The following is an 8,590-nucleotide window of genomic DNA, read 5'->3' on the forward strand; positions in this document are numbered from 1 at the left end:
GGCAGGTTCGGGACGTGCCAGCTCTCCAAATGCCACTAAAGACTTGAAATTTACATTATCATTAGTGCTTTTGATTGCAGTGGTAATTTTCGTTAGTGCTCGTCCTATAAAAGGGATATGACAGGGAGGCCCAGAAAATGCTTTTTCGAAAGTGCCGCTAGAGACTCGAAATTTGCAGTATCGTTAGTGCCGTTTAGTGGCCTGCAAATTTTTGTTAGTGCTTCTCCCACTTAAGATGGGCTCGGGAAATGGGAAATACCACTAGAGACTTGAAATCTACACCATCGTCAGTGCTATGTTAGTGTTTTTTAGTGCCGTAATTATTTTCCTTAGTGCTGGTCCCCGATGGCTGGAGTTTGAAAAATGCAAGCCCCATAAATGCCGCAAGAGTTAGCGCTCTTTAGTACTTCTTTTAGTGCGTTCTTCAGGTCTGACCAAAACGAACCCGAACTTCCGAGACAATCGGAGATCAGCATTAACGAAAATTATTACGGAAATAAAAAGCGCTAAAGTTGTACTAACAATACTGTTAATTTTAAGTTTCTCGCGGCATTTGGTGGGCTGGCAGGTCCCGAGCCCCCTAGCTGTACTCCACACATGGGACCAGCACTAACAAAAATAAATACCAGTGGCGTCACTAGGGTTGGTGTCACCCGGTGCGGTAACTCATGGTGTCACCCCTCTCATGACACCCCATAGACATACAGCATTCTTAGCAAAATTTATAAACACGAACAAGTTAAATGTGCTCGGCGCGGCGCTTAATAATTCGGACGTCGAATTTGAATGGTTTAAACGTCGAATACAAAAATGATTTGAACGAAAAAAATTTTATTCATAATACATTTCTGGGCGCTGGGCGGGTTAGGCTGAATTAATGATAAGAATAATTTCATGGAGGGACATAAAAACATATACAGTGATATTTTGGTGTCACCCCCCTGTGAGGGTGTCACCCGGTGCGGTCCGCACCCCCCTAGTGACGCCACTGATAAATACGGCATTAACCGGCACTAGTGGAGCACAAACTCCACACCCAATTTCAGCCCCATTTTTTAAGTTGGGGGGCTGGGGAAATACACTTGTAAATAATTCTCTAAAAAAATAACATTTTGTTTTTTCATTAGTGCAACGACCATTTTCAATTTCAGAGACTTAATCTGGTGATTATCATTCATTCCAGTCCTGTCGATGGTAACGATGATCAAAATGACGTCATCATCAGCATCACCACTATCACCACAATCGTGGTCATCATCATCATCACAACTACCACCACATTTTTGTCGTCACACCAACCACAGTCAGTAATTTATTTTGTCAAACTTAATTACCTCATCACATTCTTTCACACTGTTTTTATTCAATTTCTTTTTGTTTTTAGATATTTTTTTTTAAATTTAAAAGTTAAATTTACTAAAATATTTTGTTAACTTTTTTTTGACTGTTTAATAATTTTCATTTTCATATTAATTTACGCCGATTCTGTTCTCAATGTATTTATTTATTTTCAGTGTAATTAATTTCAAAATTGAAGTTTTTATTTCTGAAAATTTGGTGTTTCAATTATTTTAGGGGGGACGTTTACCTGGGAGAAATGAAATTTTTATGAGATCGGATCAAGTTTTATTCAAAGTAGATGTCGTTTTGATAGGATTTAACTAATGAAATTTGAATTGCATAGATTAGTAGTAAGTTTTAGACTTCGATTTTATGACCCTGTGATATATAGACATATTAATCTTGGGTTGAGTTAATTTGGGATAGATTTTTATTTCGTCGTTATCAATGTTTCATTTTTTATTTTCAAATTTAGTTTATTAAATAATTTTGGTCGCAGGATTAATTTTTTAGCAGATGTAAACCATAACTTAATCAGAAGTGATCTTGATGTAAGAAAAAAGAGATTAAGAAATAAAATGTCAGATGTTGACGAACGGATTGTTTGTTGGCTGTCAGTTGGATTCACTGTTGTGATTGCGTTGTTGCAGATGTTGTTGTAGATGTTGTTGGAGACGTTGTTGTAGATGGATGTTGCGATTGTGTTGTTGTAGATGTTGTTGTTGTTGTTGATCTTAGTGCAGTGTTTGTTCTGCTTGGTGTAGAAATTACACTTCCGTTAATTTTTATTTGCTTTCTGGTTTGTTACTATTTCTGCGAAGATATGTTACGCCTTTAATCCTCTTACTAACGTTATCTCCTACCTTACAGTCTTCTTACTTCAATATTTTTCTATTTCCGACTGTTTGTTTTGTATGCGTGTTGCCATTTGCGTATGCTGGTTTTGATATGTGCCCGTTTGTACGTGTATCTGTCTGTTTGCATGACTGACTGACTGTCTGTATTTGTTTGTCCTACTCTGTCTTCATCTATATTCTCTTTCTTTTGGCACGTTCGTATACATGAAAGTTTAGTTACTTTATTTAGCAGAATATTACAATGCTTTTAATTTAATTAAAGCTCCTCTCTATATGCATCTATCTCATTTTTGGCGTGCCTCAACTTCTTGCAGATCGTGTTTTTTATCAAAGGTTTATTTCAATTTTGATTAAATGAATGAAAAAGTAGAATAAAAACGAAATAAAAAGTTAATTCATCTACAAGGTTAGTGTTTTTTTATACAATATACATTCATTCAAACATTATATCTTAAAATTCTAATCTATCTATCTTTCTATCTATCTGTCTGTCCGTCCGTCCGTCCGTCCATCCATCCATCCATCCATCCATTCATCCATCTATATATCTATTTGTCTATCTGTCTAACTAACAATCACTATCTTTTAACAAATATTCAATCGATTAAGTTGAAGCGAAGCAAGCGGCATACATACAGCGATAGAGATAACTTCGTTGAATGTTTAAAAGTTTTCCAAAATTAATAACATCTAAAATAACAATAATAACATCATAAAAATAAATAAATACTAAATCAATTATAATAATAACAATAACCTAATAAATGAAAAATAATAATAAATGGAAAATAAGCTCTAATCGCAATCATCCAAGTTTAACATACAACATCGACGTGCCATAAAATATTGTATCTATGCCAACAATTGATGATAACATATCTACTTATTTTATTTCCTAGCTTCGTCATAAATATGACGATGGTGACGACGATGACGACGACGATGATGATGACGAGTAGTTTAGAGAAATGGAAACTATTTAGATAGTTGAATGATTAAATTATCAATTTTAATCATCTTATAAAAAAAATATAATTAAAACAATAGTATTAAACAATAGTATTAAACAAGGCAGTTTTATACATTGAAGATGATGTCTATGGTGAAGACGATAATGATGAAGACGATGATGGTAATAAAAATAATAATAATAATAATGAAGGTGTTAATAATAAGCATAATAATAAAATGTAAACACCAACTCTGATTATAATATATCTTTGACCAACATCGAAAAGTTAGTTCATTCATTTCAAGATATTCGGACGAGAAGTGAACATTCAAAACTAAAAAAGAAGCGACAGATATAGTATCTATAAGTATATATGTATATATATATCGATTTATTGATCCGCGACCAGCTAAGAACAACATAAAATCAATAAAATCTAATAACAGAGAGAGATGGAAACATGCTTCACACAGACTGGCACACGTACATGAGATGTACATACAAATATACAAAAATAATATATACATATGTTTGTGTATGCGTATATTTATGAACCACATATATATGTGTGTGTGTATATATATCTTTGATATATTCATATTTCTAACTGAACGAACTTTTGGCCCATAGATTGTTCTTCATCAACCAGTCTGTAGCCGTTTTTCGTTTTTACGAATCTATGGTGGAAGCATCATAATTACAATAATAATAATAATTATTATTATTTTTATCATAATTTTCATTATTGTTTTTATAACTGTTACAGTTCTGGTCAATATTTTCAATAACGTTGTATTTCTTGAAAGCGTCTTTTTTAAGTTCAATAATTGAGATGATAATTAAAATGAGCTGTTGTGCAAAGATGTATTGCTATTATCAATAATTCATATAGAAATATGTAAATTTTGATGTTTTATATGCCAGAAATTTTCTGAATTGGCTTAAATTTTGAAGAAGAAGAATTTATGATTGAATTACACCATAACTACTGCTTGATAGTCAACTACGTACTGTTGTAAAATAAAAAGTTCAGTATAAAATAAATGTCTTTCCAACAAATTGTTTGTGAAAATGTTGCACATATGTTTTTTTAATTATGAAATAGAATAACACCCAGTTTTAACTATGTTATTACTATTTCAATATATTAATGAAAGACAAATCTATGTGTTATAAGATAGATTTGAAATAACAAATTTGTTTCGCTATTTCTTCTGTCAAATTTTATGCAGTTAAATTAGTTTTGACGCAAACATGAGTGAAGTTTCATGTTTCTACGTTTCAGCTTTCAGCAAGATTACTTTCGAAAGACATTTTTTTTATTCTGAAATATGTATTCTACAACATGACATATCTTTGCAGATTGAAGAATGCTAATCAGATAATTAAGTTATGCGTTAGAGGAAGTCCAGTTATATGTAAAGTAGAGTCCAGATACATGTTAAGTAAAGTCTATAATTAAACGACTTAAGCGTTGGAGGACACCGTAATTTTATTTTCGTTTTTGGGATAAAAATTTTAATGAATAAAAAACAATCGACCGTCATTATGTGAGAAGTCTGAATGGAAACGGTACAGAACAAAAAATATTACTCCAAATTGAAAAAATTGCTGAAAATTGTGGAAAATAAAAAAATCAAAAACTTATCACAAAATATACTGTTTTAGAAGGTTCAAAATTGTGTTAACCATTGTGGCCAGTAACTATTAAAAATGTAATTAACTATCGATTTTTATTTACGATGAAATAAAGTTTAAATAAAAAAAAAACTTGTGTGTTCTTTTCACTGTTATAACCGATGAATGGAAAAACTAGACAATAAAAAAATATTACAAAAGCAGACTAAACATCTGAAATAGAATGCTTAAAAAAGTAGCTGGAAATCACCTGGAAACCAAATGTGAGAAACAAAATCATAAGACACCAATTTGGAAACAAAAATGTATATGAAGCAGCCAAAGTAAAAAAATTGGCAATTTTAAGAAAAATCTGCAGAATGTGTTGATTGGCAGGATAATTAAATCCATGCTAATGAGGAATAAATATGAGGAAATGTTGGAATGCCTGCTTTGAAATAAATTTCAATTTACATACATGTTCCATGAAATATATTTTTCAATCTTGGAATATTCATGAACGATTTCTGTTCGTATTGAGTTTTTTTTAAACTGTCGTAAAAGGCACCATGAAAAAATTTTCAAGTTACACTTTATTTAGATTAGAAAATTGAAAAATTGCTAAACTTTGTGCGGGTTGATTTGTTTTGCCGTCGAATGTGTAGAGGTTTGATAATCAAAACCTGCAGCATTGAACTTTTTGGGTTCAAAATTCCTTGATAAATGTTTAAAATTATGAAATCCTTTTTCGTAAATATTTTTTGTGAAAGGTTTTTAGTTCATGTTCAAGGTAATAAATGTTCACAAAAATCCCAAAAGATCTTCTCATAAATTTTTAAATGGATGGAGTCCTGGTACTGAACATTATACAGAAAAAATATAAAGTTGATCTACTCAGATTGGTTTGTAATCTATCAATATTTTTCTTTATTTTTTTATCTATAACTTTTAATCTATGCAAATTGTTCCGTCGAGTTTGACGTAGCATTTATTTTAAAAAAATTTCAAGTTATGTTTCCTTTGGTTGTTTGAGCTGAATGCTAATTTTTACGTTACTTGACAAGCCAACAATTTTGCTTTCATTAAATAAATCGTAAGAGAAAACAATTTTCTTTTGTAAAATAACTAAAATATTTTGTACTACATTCTCTTTCTGGCTTAGAATTTAATTAATCAGACTTAATGATGATTTTGTTCTGTGACACCTGCCAGCAAACAAATGATTCAATTAGGAGCTCGAACAATTGCCAACATTTCCACGTACACCAGCAATTTGAATTAATTTCTAAAATTTCTTTTTCGCGACTTTTTGTTTGTTAAAATTTTCGCACTCCAATACATCTGATTTTATCTTTTAAGATCTTAATTCATTTTATTTTCAAGAATTAATACCTTCTATTTTTGAGAGTTGGTCGTTACGTTTGAAGGAGTTTTCGATTCTAATAAATTTAAAAAAATATGCTCATTAAGAGTGGAAAAGTTTTTTAATGCTTCTGCTAATGTGTAGTCAGTGATCATATTTAATCTCGAACATCCGTTCAATCTCCATCCGCACTTATCCAGGCTCAGAGACGTAAGCATGGAGGAGTCTTTGGGACTGAAGCGTCACCCACAATAGGAAATTTTTGTATTGTTAAGGCTAAATTGAACAAGATTTCGATAAAAATGTGTTAAGTTAGACTGAAAACTATATCAGCCACCATACAACAATAAAATTATGTAAATTTTTGTACAAACCTCCGGCTTTTACTTGTAAATATTTGTTAAAAAATGTGTGGTGGGCAATAGAAAAAGGTCGCCAACCAAAAAAAATTTTTGCCCCATCACGAGACGAGTTGTTGGTTGATGAGATCGAAATCGAATGAAATTTTCAACTTAAAAAACGTTATAAAATATAGATAATAATCAATTTGCACAATAATGTAATCAAATAATTAGAAAAATGTTTAACAAATGTTTTCAGATCGAAACAAATTTTTTAAAAAAATTTAAACAAACAACCATGCTCAACTGACGTGATTTCAAAATCAGTTTCTTCAATACCGAACATGATTTCTCTGAAAAATCAAATTAATTTTTCTGGCAAAATTTTTTCGGCGCACTACTAAAAACATATTTTTAGCAGATTTTTTATTGACAGAGTTCACATTTTTCAGCAAAACGCATGTTACAAAGCAAACATCTGTTGGTATTTGCAATAAAAACTTTTAACAAACAGTTCAGCGAAAGACTGGAACACTCAAATGTCTGACAAACGTTTTGTTAGGCAAACACAGACATTGGTCCAGAAATAAATGCACATGTTCATGCACACTGCACACACACACACACACACACACACGCACACACACACAGGCCTTAAGACTGGGAGTGATATGGGATGTAAAACGAACGTATACAGACATATCTGCAGCAGACAGTGCGCGCCTTCCTACATATTTATTAACCCACCGTACACACCAAGATGCAAGCAAATTATGAGGAGATTTGTGAAGGAGGCATTTTTTCACATTTACATACCATTATGGATATGAAATTGTTATTAGAAAAAACTTTATTTACTGCTCTGTTCGTAGTAGCATAATGTGAATAATATTGAAATCAGCGAAGTTTGCGGATGCCGCCTTGTTGACTTGCTTCAGCACGTGTGTGTGGAACAACAGGCTGCTTTCATTTTGTTCACTATGTATTTGCAGGGGCATTTTTTCAATACAAGTTTAAATTTAATTTTTGCTATTTCAAGCTTTTTTTAATCAAAATGTTTCTTGCGCTTAAAGCAGCGACAGATTGTTTGAAGAATTAAATTTGAAAACCCTTATATAACAGAAAACATAATTCAATACAACAACTCTTCACGTAGGTAAGCAGTGGCAAATATTATAAGGGCTTCACGTTTATTCAACGTTATTAAAAATTCACTGTAGCATTTTTTTACACAAAAAGCGGTGTGAACGATGAAATATGTTAATGGTTTAAAGTCTTGTTCTCTTGGAATTCAATCTAAAATAAGTAATGTTGGAATAAATGTGATTATTTTAAGAATACACAAGAGAGATTTTAAAATGCGCTGTGTAATTCCGTCCCAATCGCTAATGAAAGTGGGTAGTACATACATTGCGTTATGAAACACATTGCAAGAATGGCACACATTTTATGAATGAATGAATGAACGAAGAAACGAACGGACGAACGAATGAATGAATGATTAAAAAACTCACGGTATGTAATGTAGTTCTCGGGAAAGCAATCTGGAGGCAATTTTGCATTGAAATAATTTTCATTTTTAAATTAGCATCATTATTGTCGTCATGGTAACGATGGCAATAATGATCACATTGTTAGAGTTTTGTTGCTGTTAATGTTATTCGTTTGTTATTCGTTACTACGGTTGATTAGTTTGCTATTTTTTAAAAAATTTGTAGTTTTGTTTTCAAAAAGTTTTTGGCCACCTACAATTTGTGTTTTGAACAGTTTCATTTTGCTGAAATTTCTTGATTTTTAAAAAACTTCTTGGCAGTGGTTAACTAATGCAGAAATTAAAAAACATATTAAATTCACTATTTTTAATGTAAAAATTTGAAAATATACGATGGTCCATATTATCTTTTTATTATCAAAAATTATTCTATATATATATATATATATATATATATATATATATATATATACATATATATATATATATATGTTGGTAATAGACCATAATTTTTACAATATTCTATAAATTCTACCGAATGTTTGGCGTTAATATGTTTGTAGTAACGAACTACAAAAACATTCGGTAGAATTTATAGATTATTGTATATATATATATATATATATA

This window comes from Helobdella robusta (genome assembly GCF_000326865.2).
Source record: "Helobdella robusta unplaced genomic scaffold HELROscaffold_6, whole genome shotgun sequence".
Lineage (NCBI taxonomy): Eukaryota > Metazoa > Annelida > Clitellata > Rhynchobdellida > Glossiphoniidae > Helobdella > Helobdella robusta.